Genomic DNA, 18881 nt, shown 5'->3' with positions numbered 1-18881 from the left:
AGAACTTCTGCAATTTGATGTCTCCCTCCATTACTTAAGGAGTTAGTGACTGCACTGTACCTCAAGAGCCATTACCCACAACAGGCACGGAGACGTGGCGTAAGGGGACAGTTAACCTGCAAGGAGAACTCTGCAGCACTGAAAGCCAAGGCGGGAATTCTGCACAACTTTCTCTAAAACATGTCGGCCTAAAAGTTTTATTCTAGGCATGCGATCAGTTTAATGCCCTCTGGGGCTTACTCCATTTTCTATAAACTATAGAGAGCTCGCTTATATTTATTTTAGTGCATACGCTTCTTACGCAAAAAAAAAAAGTCACAGTGCTGCAGTTCAGCCCTTTTAATAAACAGCTTCCTTGTCTCAAATTAATGCCATTTCAAACTCTATTATGTACAAGTGAACACTGATTTCCTAAATTCAGGGAGGTGCAAATAATGGATACCATTATTGTCGTGCAAATAGTAGACCAAAGCCCGCCTAAAAATCTCCATTGTCAGGGAAGTCTACCAGTATCATGAGGCAGGTGCCCACTGCCAAGACCACCAGCTATCACAGCAACAAACATCACCTTGCAACTACTTGACTGCCCTTCTTGCCTCTGCTCTTAGACTGTAAAGTCTTCTGAGCTTCTCAGACCTGTGTCCGCACCCCACCGATCCTAACCTGTGACTGGTGACAGATAATAAACAGTAGAAAATAGCAGATGACCTCTCTTGCTCTGTGCCACAGTAGGTTATCCTTGCTCTAATACAGTACGTTTTAAGCAGGCTAGTGAATATCGTTAAATTTAAAGCAACTGATTACAGGTCTACCTCGTCTATTTATCTATAACATTCCTCCGGAAATAGATTACTGTAGAACGAAGCATCACAACAAACAGTATCTAGAGCAAGATCAACACAGCTGGGCTCAACTCAGGGCCCCTTTGGTGATATAAAGCAGCTGAAGATGCAGCTACTCCACTTCAAATTCAAAGCACTTTGACATCTGACAGGTTTGGAGCAGAGGGATCAGCGTCTTCCCAAATACACAGTCCAGACACACTCAAGATTTCTGCTTTTTTAAGATGGCAAGAATCAGCTCATCTTGCTATCTGCAGAGATTTAGTATCCCTGCTTGTTTTTATCTGAGATACTTTCCTTGGAGAACTCGGTCATGCTATGTAAAGCATCATCTTCTGCCTAAAGAAATGAATGAGCATTTCAAAACTCTACTTCCACTAGCAGCTGCATTATCTGCAACAACCACACATATATACATATAGATAAGTTGTCTGAGCAGGCCACGTAACAATCTTCTTAACTCTCTATAGCATCAAAGATTTGCAGTTCATTTCTTGGCGTGTAAGTTCAAGAGACTCCTTTAACCCTTCTTTCTTTCTTTGGTTGGTTTTTTTTTTTTTTTTAAACCAGAAGACTGGACGAAAATTGAATTCATAGACACATGAGCTAGTATATGCCTGCCACAATAAAAAGGATGAGTTCAACGAGGACACAGGTTTAGTACTTAAATACACAAATCGTAACCTCCGGAACGCACCCCCATTTAACAACTTGAAGAGCATTGCTTGTTTGCTTTTAAACAATTAAACCAACATGTAACACAATGAACAGCAGCTCACTCCCACTGCGATGCCTGCTAACACAAAGTTTGCAAGGAGGAAAGCTGTGTTGTTAGAAAAAGTCCACGTCTGAAAGTACAGGCAACGCTGGCCAGCTTCATCCCTCCGTCTAAATCACATATTCTGTTTAGACAGGATTGCTCATGAAAATGCTGTGTTTCAGGAGTCATATTCAACCAAGAGACAAGAAAGAATATGCACATACGGACTTGGGGCTTTGGGAGACAAGGCTTACTTTTTCTCCCCCCCCCCCGTTTTCTTCTTTTTTTGCTACATGTTCTGTGACCCCGTAATTTAATCTAGAACTCATGGCAAAAGCTTTCCCCTATCCCAATAAAATGAAGGAATTGAACTCGCTCTCACAATCACTACTGGTTCTCTAAAAGTATAAAAAGAAATGAAATGATTCTAGAGTACGCACAACGGAAACGACTGGAGCGCATTGCAGGGATTTCAATTGTTCAAGCAAATCTTGGACCACTCTCAGTAATTCAAGTATTTTAGCAAATTCTAAGGCCAATTAGCATTTATATAGTTTGTACACGCAAGTCTCCACAACAAAAAGTGATTTACGCTGACCTGGCGCTTACAAAATAAAGGAAAATGGAACAATTCCTAAACTAGGTCCCTTGACAACCGAGTCAGTTCAAGATCTCTCATCCACCTCCCTGATCGAGTTCACAAACTTCCAACACGACTGATCGACATACTGCCTTTTCTCGCCTAACTATGAACATCCTACACCCCCCTCCCATTATGTTCTTGAATGTTTTGTTAACTCAGTTAGTTTTGTGGTTTGCTCCTTTGTAGAAGCCAGTAGAAAACAGCTAGCAAGAGATCGCTTTATTTGATAGGGGAGACTATCTCTTTTTCTCTTTTCTTGTCCAAAAGCTATCTTACTTGCTGTTTCCTAGAGTGGAAATTTGCCAGGGCCTTCTTAAAAGTACCAACTGACAAGGTGCATTGGTACTTGCATCACTTGCTTGTGTTCACACTCCAACAAAATCTATCATGTACAGGCATACGTCTTTTTTGTTGTTTTTCTCAAGCAATTTGATAAAAACTTTACGGTCAGAACTTTGGGGTAACAGTTCCTGGCTATTCTTGAGAAGTTTCTCTGCGAGAAACACAGAACAGTAGACTGCAGCTTTTGTTGTTATGGCTATACATGTACAAACAAAAAAACAATAAAAAATGTGAAAACAGTACTGTAACTCATAAAATGTAATGAGGCATTAAAAATGCAAACGTTGGAGCGTTTGATAAATTTTCCTTCTGCAGAATTCAGTATTAGGAACATCAGAACGTTCAAACGTCATGGAAAATTTTTTTCTTAAAATCCAACGTCACACACCTCTAATAAAATGCATGCCATTAATTTCAGTGGAGGTGACAGTGACTTCAGGTTGCCCATACATTTCTAATCCAACTCTTTTTCTCATTTGCTTTGAGCTCTTAGAGCGTTTCAGCTACTGAGATAATACTTTGTTCAGACCTGGAAAATCTGCGCCTGTGGCCTTCTCCTCACCCACGTCACCCTGAAACTGGTTCAGCCATTTTTTTTCTCAGGGGAGACAGAAAGCCATATGCGTTCCACCCCCAGTGTCAGAGTGCGTGCACACCTGCTTCGCCTATATTTTGGCAACGGGACTATGTTTTGGTCCTCTCTCCCGAGGACTGGTTCATTATTCACAACCACAGGCACACAGAAAGGACACCCCCCCCCCCCCCCCCCCCCCCCCCGCTTTCCGGCTCCTCGGGACTACTGATCCACAGAGGTGCTGAGTGTCCAAAGCTCCTGACAACGTGACTGGGAGCTCTCCGTGACCACCAACTCTGAAACAAAACCCTTGCGCACCTCAGTGGAGCTAAACAAATATAAGGACACCTCACTTACTGACTACTTTGGAAAAGTAGGTCCTCAGTGCATCACTGACCACAGACAGATTCAGATATCTGCAGCTAGGTACTACTGATTATAAAAAAAACCTCATTTCTAACTTTGGCATAAAAACGTGTAGTAGGGAAAAGGAAGCTCATAATGCATGCACTTTTTTCATTAAGTACTGCAGTCAGGCTGCAATCAGTACCCAGCAGAGGGCATTCCTCTGATGGAGCACTGGCACTTATTTAGCAATACATTGTGCATAAACCATGTTTTAGTTGATATGAGTGATACTTTAGGCAGCACTAAAACAGTTAAATGCTTGTAGCCAACTCGCTCTCCAATGCTCTTGCTTCTTGTGACTCGGGCCTTATCTTTTTAGCCAGACAGATCATTAATTTTCCTAGGTGTTTATTATCCACATGAGGTGTCCTATTCCTCTGGTATCAAGTGTTTTATATCTGTGGCTTCGCCTGTGTGAAATCAGTAAGATGACCAAAGACCTTGATATTATCCTGATGTTATTATTCAATATGACATCTCTATGCCTTAGTCTCCTGAGCATACTAAAAGTAGTTTTATAGTCAATTTTGTTGCCAAATAAATCAAGTCATAATCCTTTTACCCTTCCAAAATCCCTTTTTTTTTTTTTTTTCTCCTGAGCAAGTCTAGGTACCAAAAGACATACTATATGACTACCTACTAAACTTCAGACTTCCAAAGTAGATGATGAACAGCTACAGTTTATTAGACAACTCAACTTGCTATATATGCCAAATCACATAAAATCTTGAGATTTTATTCTTAGATGGCCTGCAATTTGTGAGGGTACGCTCTTTTCCCAAAGACTGTGCTTTTCATGCTGAAAGCCAAGGATGACAGTTCTATCTGTTAACTAAAACATAAATTTTCAGAGAAGTGGCAGGTGGCCATATGTCATGTTAAATTGGTAGTAAATCTTGCTTTTTTTCCTGGTGAACTCTGCAAGCTTTGTTAGATACATATAACTTTGGAAGAGCAAGTATAAAAGTGCATACTTCAGCCATACAGTATAGATTTCCTTTCTTTTTTCCTTTTTTTTTTTTTTAAAACAAATACTCACAAGTACTGCTTTTTTCCCTGCAGTGGGATGCCCATCTCTGCAAACAGTCACTTCAAACAGTTTGGCTCACAGTTATCGCTTAATTTCACACACTTCCTTCACATTTACTCTCAGCGTAACCGGGACCTACCTTTGTTGGTATCTTGCTTGTAGTCTTCTATCAGGTGCAACAATTTCAGGGACAATTAAGGCTTTTATGACATACCGTACATTCATACTTACTTTCTTTCAGCCCCCTTTTATTTGCATTAGCTATAAAGATACCTTTCCGTTTGGAGGCACTCTTCAAAGAGAAGTAAATGAAAGTATCCAGTCAATTTTGGAGCAAACTTTTGCTTCTCTCCATGCTAATGGTATTATTCTTCATCACTTGCGCGATCCTTTTGAATTTAGCAACTTCGTAAGGAGGCTCTAGTTCCGCCTCTACCATGAAGACGGAGAACAAGGCTGTTTATGAACTACACAGCCTCACTCGTTTGCTGTTTTCCCCTCCCAGAGTACAGCGCTAGCTATGCATCTGGGAAACAAATGCTATCTGAATATGGTATGGTAATGATTTAAGCTCTACAACCAGAATCACATTTAGTGCTCCAGTTTCGGGGGGAGGTAACAGTATTTTTGCTCACCACTGATCCTGTGCACCCGTTCGGTCTCCTCTGGGAACTGGTCTGTGCCCATTTCTTTAGCTCTCCTACAGCCTCACTCTGCAATAGAAGTTGAACATAAGGAGGCTGATCAGACCCCTTTTTCCTGCACCCAAGACAGGATCTGCACTGATTTCAAAGAAAAAGTCCATTTTCCTTTTGGAAGACCACAAAATAAATACATTAAGATACATGCCAACTGTGTGGGAGCTGGGAAAACTGGCTGATGGTAGGGAGTTAGGAATAACAGCAAATACGAGCGGCTAGGGCTGCAGCTGTGGAGGCTTGACTATGCTAGAAATGCTCCTGTTGGGAAGGAAGCTGGTTTGAAGGCACAGAAAGGGTCTGAGGCCATGGCCACTGCACTGCCCAGCAGACCTAGTCTTGAAGTCTAAGGCTCCCAGCGCGCTGCTTCTGGTGAGACACGTACACGGGAGCAGAGGACATCAGATAGTAAGGAGCCAGTTCAAACACATTCATGGTCATCCAAAAATGCTTATAGCTTTACGAGATGAAGAGAAGGAGGTACAACAGGAAACTGCAGATCATACATATTGAGGAGACATGCCGTTAAAAATATAAAATGGCAGGAGCATACCAGCCTTCTTTCTCATTGCTAAACTTTCTACAACAACCTTCTAATAAAACATCAGAAGCATCATTATTTCTGTGAATTCACTCAGCGGCTACACGCGCCAGTGCACACTGCTGCAAGGAACAGCGCTACGGCCAGCAGAAGCAGCCCAAGTCAGGCGTATTTCTACTCAGCCACAGAAGCATCTCTCCTGAAAACCAACATTGTACTTGCAACTGTTTCAGGAGCCATCCCATCTCTCACACAGCTTTTCTCTTTCTATAAAAATACTTTAAAAGTAAATAACTTAGCTGATGCTAAAGTGGCGTTGCACTTATCCTCAAATGAAACTTTTGAAAACAAGGAAACTAAAATGAATGAAAGATGCAAATAGAGCCTTACCTCTATACCCATATGCTGCATTTGCCTTAGCATTATCTACAAATGTCCTCCAGGAAAGCGCTAAGCTGATGCCACACAATTAAAATCACATCTGTTAAATGTTATAAACTCTTTGTCCTTGATAACATCTTCACCCTTTTTGTTTGCACTATGTTCTTTTTTTTTTTTAAACCATTTTTAAGTCCACAGACCAAACCTATCTGCCACTTAACTACCATCAGTCAGGAGAAGAACCATATTCCCTAAAAAATGCCCCGTTTATCCTGTGAGGGGTTCAAGAGAGGCGTACTGGGTTTCTCTAAGCTTGTCCTCTGATCACACAGAGGAGTGCTTTTCTGCCTGACTCCTACCTGCCCCTTCTCTTACAGTCCTCCACTATCTTCCAAATGTAAGCACTGTAACTCTGTCGAGATATCATACCTAACCCCCGGGTAATTCAACACACCTAACACCATGAGTGTAGCTGGAAGATCCCAAGATAAGAAGCTCATAGTGTCCAGTGAACAGCAGAACCACAGTATTACTTTCACTGAAAAGAAATTAGGTTAAATGAGCCTAAATTAAGAAGAATTGCAATAAAGAAAAATGCAGCTGTGTGTGATAAGAATGAGGCGACAGCTAAGGCCGTTCACAAATCCAGTATTGCAGTTAACTGAAAGTATCATATATTCTACACGTCATCTAAAAACTCACTATTTCTGAAGATGCACTGGAAAATAGTGAGGCTAACTGAAGATTTTTAAATCTCGTATCTTGTGGTAGAGAGAGAAAAATATATAGGAAAGAAATGCTGATTAAGGAAAGAAATTATAGGACTTCATTTTATGTCATAATTGCTGACGTGCATGGCAGAATAACTTTCTTCAGAGGCCTTGCTTTCTGTAAAGAGAGCGCTTTTCTGAAACCAATGTAAATATGTTTGCCCTTGATTTATTTTATTTCTTTACATAAATACTAGCACACAAGACTCTTCAGTAAGGGTTCAGAAGCTTCTAACGTCAACTATTACGAAACACATGCTTTCATTTGTCTTAGGCTTAACCTAATGAACCCGTTCAAGTAGCTTTTCTAAAATAAGTTCCCTATCAGTCGGGCTTCTCTCTTCTACAGCAGTGAATCGCACTACTGGAAACTGACTGCTTACCTGCCTCTTCTTATAAAGTAAAACACCAAATACGCCTTAGCTTCATTCCCTAGGTCATATGGAAACACTCTACCCTAGAACAGGAAGAAGGCGGCATGGCTTGGGTCTAGCCACTTTCCAACAGCATCCTGGAAGGGAACAGGCGCAGGAGGCTCACAAAGGGAGGACGTGAACGCAGGCAAGACAACGTCGCTTACTTAAGTAGCTCTAAAAATCCCAAGCGTGGGCGTAAGAGAAAGATCACGACAGGAGGCAAAGGATAAACAGCAGTTAATATTATTTTTCATTTGTCATTTTCTCAATATCTGTATTTTAAATTATTTGGTGCGTTTCACAGCCTCTACAATCTTTAGATACATAAAATTAGAAAAATAGCTTTTTAGATTTTGTAAAGATATGTTACTGTTTGAGCAATCCATCAAAGTCAGCCAGTCATACAGATGCAAATATATGAAGGCATCGCAACCCTTACCTAGCTTGCAGTGCATTTAACTAAACGAAGGTTCTTCAAAAACTGTATCACGTAAGTGACATTTCTGACTGTCTTCTTAAATTTTTCTAGTTATATTTCATTGATACATAAAACTTACTGATTAGCCATAATTGCCCAAAGTATGCACGAAGGCTTAAAAGGCGACTCGTGGTTTATTAAATCCACGAGCTACCACCTTGCCCAGGAATACCTCAATGTTAACTCATACTGTTACTTCCTTGCTTCTTTCCTCTTGTCTGAGATGTACCAGCAACACGTATCCCTCCAATTGGTAGGCCCAAGCCATTGTGGGGACACACATCTCTAAGAAAACCAATATTCAGTTATATTAAACCCCCTTAATCTGTAACAACCTTGGCAGAAGGTACTAAAACCAGAGTGTCCTGAGAGTTCAGTCACCTGACCCACGGACACAGGTCTCAGCTGTCCATTTAGGTTTTAATTGTAGGCATTCAACAAGAAAAAGACAGGGTAACTCCCACGGAGGAGGAAAGCAAGCTGAGTAGATCTGCCGTACCTATTACCTCCAAGGACACTAATTCCAGAAAGTAATTTTCACCTCTCCCAGAAACTATGCGATTAATGGAGACATAATCATAAAAAAAAAAAAAAAAAAAAAGAAATCAAATGGAGTTCTGTTAATTAAACTGATCTTTATCATAAATAAGAAAGCACATCGAATAACCAGAACTCATAAACTTTATAAATCGACCAACATCTTGACCAAATATTTCTTCCTCCAGGTAAAAGACTGCCATTGCTCATGTAAATAATGAAGAAATAAAGGGTACGATACAACACATGAAATCTTTTCCCTTCAGAGAAGATCATCTTTGTATTAGAGCGCATCCCCAACTCCCATAAATCCAGAGAAAGATGACTTTTCACTGTATGAAAGTCAGTACACATTAAACTTACTCCTTACATATACTATTTTAAATCATATAACGTGAAAGCTAGCTAATGCAGCAGGCTAAGCCAGTCAGCTAACACTCTACATAGCGAACCTACACCTTACTGAATATACTTCTTTCATGCATCAAATGTAAACTCATCTGAAAGTCCAGAGTCAGAACACAAGAATTTCAAAAGTTTAAATACATATAAAATGAGATTATGGCACACAACGGTGACCTGCAAAGATTATCCCTCCTAAGAAAATCTAGCAGGGAGCCAAAGCGCCTGACCCTTGAAGCACCGAAAGGAGTAAAGGTTCTGACCACGTAACAAGACAACTCACACGAACAGACTTCCGAAAGAATCTCAGCAACAGCGAAAACAAGTGATCCGGGCCGGCGGTAGGATAACGACCACCCCAAGGAACAAATAAAAGGCAGAGACCAGAAAACCGTAGCAATGATAACATAAAGGCAGGAATGAGAGCAACTGTGCAAGGGAAAACTTCCTTTTAGATCTTCTCAGAGCCGTTAGCGCATGAACGACGAGGGAAAACCCTTCTCCGATGTAACCTTGCAGCAATGAAACAGTACAAGCAGAAATAAAATCTCCGTTATAAATTTAGTGTCAAGTAGCAAAGAAAAATGAAGGGAAAATACTGTCTCACTGTCCGTCACTAGCTAACTCAAACACGCAGGACGTTTGACTTCTCCCAGCAGGGGTACCTGTGTCATTAACATAATATTTCGGTCTGCTAAAAACCCTGATGAACAAAAGAACTTCGCCAAGACTTTAGAAGTGCAACAAAGGCAACCAAAAGTATTCAGAGGTTGGAGACAGAGTCATATGACAAAAGATGAGGAGATGGCTTCTAGCAAGGCAAAAAACAGAGATCGAGTGGAAATCTTGTTGACGAGAACTAAATCCTAAAGAGAAGGGTCAGATTGATGTTAACGCTTCCAGAAAAAGCAACTGACTGAAAAATAAGAGGTCATGTCTTGAGGTTTTGAAATGAACCAACCTACAAGCAATTACCTAGTTTTCACTGAATGGATGGCTGCAAACTGGAACATGTTTCCCAGCTGCAGAGGAAAGCCATGCCCAGCCCTTCTGTGAAGGGATGCGCACCTTTAAAGAGACCATAATCAGAAAGGACAGACTGCGGCTCACTGCTTTCTGGTTCGGAAAACAATAAAAGATAAAGCTTCTCAATCTTCTCTGCGTTAAGCTCCATCTCTCACCTCTGCACGTGAAGAATGACCTTTTAATGTGAAGAGATACGGGCACGCCGCCAGTACTGACCCAAAAACGTTACAGCGTGAAAATACATACATCCCGTAACACCGCCTAGCTGTCACACACAGTGCGCAGGCAGCATACTTCCTTTATCGCAGCCCAACAAAACGCTTCAGTACATAGCCAAAATATTTGAACATGTCACTTTTCTATTCTCTCTGACATTCGCAGAGAGGGAAAGAATAACCTATGAGTCACTTTTCTTAAAACAGAATACATATGCTTTTTCTGAGGCGCAGCAATAGCTGCAGGAAGCTCTTGCTCTTCCCCAGTAACCCAATATGAGGATGATTTTTTGCTATTATGTATGACATCAAGCAAGAAGCACGCAGCGCATTTCATAAAACAAATGTAAGCGAAAACGAGCGTACTTATCTTTACAGAGATGATCTTCTTTCTCCAGTGGGATCATTGACTCCTACCATTTTATCTTATAATTTCCACTTTCCTAGGACCTGAAAAACCATTCCTAGAAAGTTTTCCATTAATTTCCATGGAAATTGAGTTGAGGTCTATGTTGCCTTCACGTATTTGGAAGCTGTGTTTTCTTTGAATCAAATTATCCCCAAAGTGAATAAAAGCCTATTCGGATAAAGGGAAAACTGTATTCTGAAGGTAATAGCTTTTTTCCCCCCTCCATTTTTTAACAAAAGAGGTGTCATCTTCTGTCTTCTATTGCCAGTTCACCCTATCAAGAATATCATCTTTGCTCCTACCGAACTTTTACTATCTATCTTAGCTTTAATATTGAATTAATCAGCAGTATTCCAATATCCAAATCTAATTATCAGCAGAGAAGGCGTTACGTTCTCCATTTCTCCTTGTTGGTTACAGGCTAACGTACTGTACAGGACTGTGTAAAAGACTGCCGAGTACCTGTAAAGAGGACAGCCAATGAATCATGTCAGGAGGTTGTGGAGTCTCCTTCCCTGGCGATATTCAAAACCTGTCTGCACGCGATCTTGGGAAATATGCTCTAGAGGACCCTGCCTGAGCAGGTGGGTTGGACTAGATGATCTCCAGAGGTCCCTTCCGACCTCAGCCGTTCTGTCATTCTGTGACGTCACAGCGGACGGGTAGGGAATATTGGATTGAACTCCCAGTACAGTCCTCCCAGGACTCCCAATACTGTTCTCTGCCAGCACTCACCATTCCTCAGTTAAACACTTTCTATATATTATTTTTTCCAATTACATTTTCTGTTCCCATGCTTCTTCCCCAATCCCTCCCGGAAGGCTGCTTGCAAAATGTGATTTCTGTGATTACTAGAAACATGCACATAATTTCCACTCTAAATGGATTATTTTCTCCCAATAATTCTCATGCTGGTCTTGGTCTTTAGGTCAAATAATCTCTTCCACCTCTCGAAGTTTGCTTCCCAGCATGCCCACTGCTGTCACTGCTTCAGCCAGTTTCCCATGCGCGCTTTCTTGACTTCATCACTACCTTTTATAGCTTTATTAATAATTTGTCACGTGAGAACATATCAGATACTTTACTGAAGTCTAGGCAGGTTAGAACTACAGATATCTATAGAGAGACAGTTCACTCTCAAACCCTCCACACTGCTGCAGCCAAAACAAAGCGTCTGTCCTCTAAATCGCTGAATTTCCTACCCCGAAACAGACATACCATATTTGCGCTTCTCCAGCCACACACCATCAGTTCTGACTTCAGAGCTGTTATTTTTTTAAAAAATATTGGAATGCAGAACGCTGCAATCTTCCAGGAATCTGGGATCGAAATTATATGGCCCCTCTGTATGAAATGCATTGAGCTTTGGGCATTTCCAGTTATATCCACTTCCACCCTGCTCTGACTTCTCCACTGTCCCCTTGTTTTCTCTGTATTTATGGGGGCCTGAAGTTGTTTCTATTTCATTTACTTTGGAGAGCAACATTTTCCAACACCCAAAATATCAGTTTTTTTTAAACTGATAAATCTCATCTTCCAATTCCCCGAAGGCTTTCCTTACACTCAGCATGTTTCAGAGATGAGAGTTCACACAGGTGCCAGGAATCTTTCTTTCCCGTGCTTACAATGCAAGCTACAAACACATTTGCTTTTTCATCTCCGACCTAAAGAAATTCTAGCCCCCTCCACATTCAGCTTATCTGATCCCCCCCAGCAGAAGCCTGAGATGACTAAGGTTCTCAGTTTCTCAGAGCCCAAACCTCAGGAAAGAAGGATACTCCTATCTGTACATGAAAGAAAAATAAAATACGGGAAGAAACACGGAAGCCACAAATAGTTTGTTCTCTACACCAATCTTTTTTCCTTTCCTTTCCCTTCTCTAGTCTGACAGAAGCAACGCAATAGCAATTACGAGCGAGTGCAAGCCAGGTGGTTGGGAACTGTACCTTTAAAGAGGCTGCTTGTGCAGAATTTGCTATTTCCAATATTTCTTTTTACTCATGCAAAGTGGCTAAGAATATACACTGACAAAGAAATTTCCTCAAAATAACGATCTCAACATCAAAAAACGGAAAGGTATCACCAATGATTGTTTAAAGAGAAAATACAAAGTATACTCGTAGCAGATACAGAGCTGAAGAGTAAATCATTTACGTCAGAAATTTTAGAGGCCTCGATGACAAACCAGACTGGCCAAAACGACTGGCCAACGGAGAAAAAAATACTTTGGTCAAGCTGACTGGCCAAAAAGAAAGGCACTCAGCTCTCAAACGCGGTGGAGAGCGCTCACACATGCTTACTGATGAGAATTCAAAATCCTACAAGGCATAAGTACAGCAAGTGGAGATCAAAATGAGACTCCATGAGAAAACAAAGCAGCTACACAGAGAACAGAAAGCATCCCAGACACACTCAATACCCGGTACTTGGTATGTGTCCAGGCACATGAAGGGTCCATGGCTTCGTTTACAGAAAGTGACTTTTCAAAGAAACTGCTCACCCACCGTTCACTGTCGTTGGCCCATCCCAACCTTGGGAATACAAATGCTGTTTTCCTCCGTTACAGCTAACGCAAACCCAGGAAATAATCGAGGTTCCAGACATACCCTTACAAATATTGCATGAGCGCGTAAGACTAAGGCACGCTGCACGTATACAACACCATTTAGGGACCGAAAAACGTCGAGAGAGATGCACAGAAGGCACCACGTGGGGTCCCCGGGGCACGTGTGGCAATTTCACGGCTGACGCAGCACACACCCACCTTGGGAAACAACGCTGCAGTGGTACAAGGCAGGGAGGGGCCCACCATGCCACCACTATTAACTGGATACATGTTGTAGAAAATAAGAATGATCACGTCAAAACTCCAGGTGAGAGAGACTAGAAGCCATTTGGGCATCTCACATCCAAAGGTCTGAGGCAGGTCCGATCCACAGCACGCTGCGACAGCTAAGCCCCTGGATAGGCACCGCCACAAACTACTGTTGTAACAGCAACAACAGTGCCTCGAGGGAAATCTGCTGGTCCCCACGACAGCTGATCACACCTCAGAAGCTAACCAAACACTGCTAATTGTCAGGCCATTTATTTGACACTTATGGTCTCTTTGGTGTTTGAGGCGCAAGATGTGTCAGCATAAATACACCTTCTGGGTTTTTTAAACTGATTTTTTTCCCAAAGCCAAAGCGAGTGTTTGCAAGGACTATGCTAGCGTCAACAGGTGGCTGGCTCTTCACTGCAGTCTGCTCCGTCTTAATATGCAAGTTGATTATTTAGAGTAACCCGTTTGGAGCCTTTGCTGGAATTAGTTATAGGCTATGGATAGAAAAGCTGAGAGCATCTGGAGGTAGAGATGATTAAAGATTTAAGATAATGTTATCTGTAACCTGTCAGGGAGCAGCAAGGCTGCTCGAGGGAAGGCAAGCGGGAGCAAGGGGTGACCCCAGCACGGGCAGCGCCCTCACCAACGGGGCGCAGTCCCGCAACATCCGAGTCGAGCAGGCAGAGCCGGGTGCCAATAACAGGCTCCATCGACTGCCCCAGACCCAGCGAGGGGATGAACCAGGTCTGGGGTCTGTCCAGACAGGCTACATGTAGGTCTGCGAGGTCCATGCAGGAGACCAGCTACCTGCAGCACAGGCCCAGGGTGGCCCCAGGACACAGGGCTGGAGGCCCCAAGCTGAGCCGAAATGGGGCCCTGGGCAGCAGTGAGGGAGCCAAGGGGAGGCGGCTCAGGTCCTCTAAGGCCCATTGGTGCGCTCGGGGCCCTGACATAGCTGAGTTTGGAAGGAAAATAATCTTTGAAAAGATAAACAAGTTGTTATTGGGAAAAAGGCCTAAGTTAAGATTCACCATCTGCTGTCGTCTAAGAAGGGCGCATGTTCGTGCAGCTCCCTGGGAAGGCTGGCCAGGGCCAACAGACTGCAACAGGGCTGGACCATAGCCCTGTAAAATACAGAGTTACAGTGTCAGGGACATTTCTCGAGAAATGTATGATGGAGGCTCTACAGTCAATATGCTTTTAATGAACACTAAAAATAGAACCACAGTTCCTTACGACTGTCATAATTATTGCGCCTATTTTGAGCACTGGTACATTTCTCCCTGCAGTTTTTTTCTTGAAATTACTTCAGTATGTTTTCCCCGATTTCCAGCTTGCGTTTCCCATTCATTCACTCTATATCTGCTGTTTCAACATACATACACCTAGTTTATTCATAGGAAATCAAGGTTCTGAAGTTATTCAAGACTGTTTATTGGACATTTTCATTGGAAAAATGTATCTGGCCTGAAACACAGGTGGAGTGTTTATGTCTTTTGGTAATCATAAATGAAACACTGAAAGAAAGAAAAGGAGAAATAAAACTCCCTGCTGAGTTCCAAATGGGTATCCATACAAAGATTAGTAATATCTTCAGTCTCAAAAACTCGTGTATCCTAAGTATCAACTTTCAACACGTTTTTACCATTTAGATTAAATACAACAACGGCAAATACTAGCTGTGAACAAGTGTAACATGATGAATTATATGTAAAACGTTTACTGAGTAGGATCTGGAATAAGAAATTTACTTCACCAGTTTGAAGCCTATCTTCATTCACTCTGAATGATGAAAATTCAATTTTTTTTTTTCCCAAGAAAAAGGACAGTATACTACTGTGCCAAATGCAGGTTCTCTTTTACTAAAGATATTTCTTGATATAAACTTTCTAGATTTTTCTCTCTTTAGATTCTCACATCTAAAATTAAATAAAACACACTTCAAAAATTTTAATTACTGTACTACTAGTGTAACGCTCATCTTTCTGCTATTCCAAAACCATTTCTCGCATTTGCCTCTCTTCTATAAGCGTGCGTGTGGGAAATTTTGAAACAGACACCATTTAACAAGAAAAATTAAGGTAGGTGTTCTTCTTGCAACTAATGACAGTATTCCTCCTTTCCCAATATGTTGGGGGATTCATGATATTTCAGTTAAACATTTGATCTAAAATTGTTTTTCTGCAACAGCTGCTTGCAAACGTTGCTGTCTTTCCATGTTTCCAAGGCAGACCAGGCTACGCACCGGTAAAAGCGGAGGAACACAGTATATCGATGGTATAGCAGAGTTATAAATAAATGCGCTTAAAGGAAAAATCAGTCTCAGAATTAAATTGGAAATTATAGTATCGTTAAAATCATTTTTTTTTCCCCTCTACGCACTAGGCTATAGAACCACCAGCAGCATGAAGAAGTCCTGAAAGCAGTTTCCTTTTAAAATATAGTAACAATTGAAGTTAGGCATTTCCACCTCTGTGTTTTTCAAATACAGAAACGTGGAACATAGGAACTTTGTGACGTTACATGGGAAGGAATGCCATAGCACACGAGACTTTCTTCTTACTATAGCTAAAGAATAACTAGGAACGTCTCTGTCCTCTCTTGCCATAAACGTGGACTGTAGGAAAATTACAGCTGTGAGAGTATGTCTACTTGCTATCAGAAGTAAATTGCCTATTTATTCGAACAGATACTGTTTCAAACCTCACGACAAGACACTTCACGTTCACAGAAAATAATGAAGTAACACAGAATCATAGAAACGTTGGTTGGAAGGACACGTCCAGTCCAAACTCCCGCTAGAAACAGCACCACTCTGCCATCACCAAGCCAGGTCATCCATGGCTTTTGTCTAGAGAAGTCTTCAAAACCTCTAAGAACAACAATGCCACAGTCCTTCTGAGCAACCTGTAACAGTGGTCCACACCACCACCCTTCACAAGTGGATTTGTTTAAGCCCAACTTGAATTTCCCAAGCTGCAATTTGTGGCCTTTGTCTCTTTTTGTTTTGCCCAAGACTACCAAAAACAGTTTGCTTCTATCATCTTACCATCAAATACCTGAAGACAGCCATTGGATCCACCCCGAGGCCCCTCCCTGCCAGTATTAACAAGCCCAGTTCCCTTGACCTCTCTTTACAGGACATGTGCTCTTGGCCCTTGACCATGTGGACAGTTGGGCCCTCTCCAGTTTCTCCACATCCCTCTTGAAGTGGGGGGCCCCAGACTGGAATCTGTACTCCTGGTGCAGTCTCATCAGTGCCAAGTAGAACGGGACAGTAAGGTCCCTTCCTCTGCTGGGCCCCACCCCTCTTAATGTAGCCTAGTATTGGGTTTAACTTACTCAGGATGACAGAGTGCCATGCCAGCTGGAGGCTGCACCATGGATCACTACCCACTGAGAAGAGCAGTCCAGCCAAGTCTCAACCCACTCAAGAGTCCGTTCATGAAGTCCTGCAAAAAAGACGTAAAGTACTTCAGCCTTTTCCGTCAGCTCTCTCACTGCGTTGCCTTCCCAATCAACAGCAGACCCACGTCTTCCCTTTCCATTCCACAGCTTCTTCAGAGGTTGAAACTTCATGAACATGCTTTTTTTCAGAAGGCAGTGAAAAATTTATTTCCTTCAGCACAAATCAAATGAACTTAGGACTAGGAAACAACAGCTAGATAAAATACACACACCCTCCCCCCCCCCAATACTTTATTTTCTTACTTCACGTTAAATTATAGGACTTGATCACTTGGTGCTTATGCTAAAAACAGGAAAGATTTACATCCCGGAAAAATCTAACAAGCAGTAAAGGGATATGAAATTTAATCACATATTTTTCCCAAACTAACCACACCACTGAGTATATATTTTATCATGGCAGAAGAGGCAGGTTCTGAAAGCTTCCGAAAATTGCATGATAGGTTAATACAAAACACTATGTATTTCATGCTAGATGTGAGGAATACATGCAGTCTCAGCACATATGATTAAGATACTTGTAATAAGGTGGGGCTTGCAGAAAAACCTACTTAATGCAAACAACAGAAAAATCTTTCACTACTTTTACCCCCCGTGGTTTTTCCTCCTACAGAAATCTCCTCTCAGGTGCTGCCTATTCCACCCTAGGAATACCTGAGCTAAGGGAGAGCTGAGCTAAATCCAAACATGTTTTTCCTGACTAATTCAAGCACAGGGCAGATCGAATGTAGCTGGATTACACTCAGATGCACAGTGCTGGAGTCTACGGCAGCGCACAGGGGTACACAAGCTTAAAGATCAAGGATCCCTAGCTGTGACCTACACCCTCTCTCACAGCACAAACAAACAATAACGGTACTGGGGAAGCAAAGGGCTGTGCTCCTTGGACTTTTGAAGCACTAGGCGGTCCCGATTTTACTGTGTATTCTGAGATTCAAATCTCTCTATCTTCCATGGTGGTATTATTTTTACCACCAAATCAGCTATTTCTTTGGGTTGAACTCTGTCAGTCCTGATATCAATAGCAGTCTGTCATATTACAAAATGGAAGAGGCACTGGGAGATCATCCAGTTTATCCCTCTGCTCAGAGAAGATGCATCTAAACCACAGGCAGTTTGTGCAAGACAGCACAAAAGATGTGTCAAAGGTGAGTTACTCTCTTCAAAGTAGTAATTCTACACCCACAGTATATTTATTGAATCTCATCTGAAATATGACTGGTATTTCTTCCTAAAGAATGCAAATTAAGAGTTCTTTCCTCCGTTCCCCCCCACCTCTTCTCATGCTCTTTCCAGCTGTTAACTGAAATTCTTATTTTCCTAGTTGGACACGTACAAAGATCTCGCTGAAAGGACCAAGAATGAAAAACAATACCTATCTATGTTTTTAAAAGCTCAAAGTCTAGTTTTTAGAGTCACAACATTTAAAACTGAAATCAGGTTTCTTATAGTTCTACAAAGGGACCTAAAAAAACCCTGACTTTTCTAAAGATTTTCAGAAGCTTCCTTGATGAGACTCACTGGATTTTCTAATTAGCGAACCACTCGCTATGTCACGCTCATCTGAAAAGCCAGTCACCTCTCTTCTTAGGATATCCTGGCTTCCGACTTAGTACAACTGATCCTAAATGAGAACTCTGCAAACAATAGCAATAATAAGGTTACAAAATGACACTGAACAGTTAAGGTGTTGTAGGCATCTGGCAGCACCCGTTGATGGAACGGAACAATAGTTGTCTAGACACGCTTTCACAACAGATTCGATCTGGACGTTTTACTTACCGCTTTCTGCCACGCACAGGCTTAGCCATGCAATTCTGAGCACTTAAATCTATTATTCCAATTTCGTCCCATCGTGCCCAAAACCTGCTTTATTAGCTAAAGACCACGCACATGTTTTGCATACCTTTCTCTCCACATCAACCTAACAAAGTTTCCATTTGGTATTATGCAGACAGCTGTCCATGTACTGTCAAACTAACTTGTAAGTTTAAATATGATTTAACTTCTACTGACGCTGCTTTTCAGTTCTTTGTTTTTGGCAGTCAGATACCTCTCTTATTTCCCATATAGTTCTCCTGTCACTGTGTAACACACAGACAGCTTCCAGAAGAAGG

General features: G+C 41.8%; 1 protein-coding gene across 2 annotated transcripts in view; it reads right to left on the bottom strand.

Moving 5' to 3' along the window:
- PCDH15 (protocadherin related 15) overlaps nt 1–18881 on the bottom strand; it is a 1072490-nt gene that overhangs the window by 479376 nt on the left and 574233 nt on the right. For both annotated transcript variants that reach the window (XM_068951042.1, XM_068951049.1), the window contains 2 exons: nt 16639–16748; nt 5235–5312 (listed from right to left, as the gene is read on the bottom strand). The gene's annotated coding sequence lies outside the window, so the exon portion shown is untranslated. The remainder of the gene's footprint in view (nt 1–5234; nt 5313–16638; nt 16749–18881) is intronic.

This window comes from Struthio camelus, chromosome 7 (assembly GCF_040807025.1).
Source record: "Struthio camelus isolate bStrCam1 chromosome 7, bStrCam1.hap1, whole genome shotgun sequence".
Taxonomy (NCBI): Eukaryota; Metazoa; Chordata; class Aves; order Struthioniformes; family Struthionidae; genus Struthio; species Struthio camelus.
Note: the sequence above shows the minus strand (reverse complement) of the source record. Positions and strands in the feature narration are given on the sequence as shown.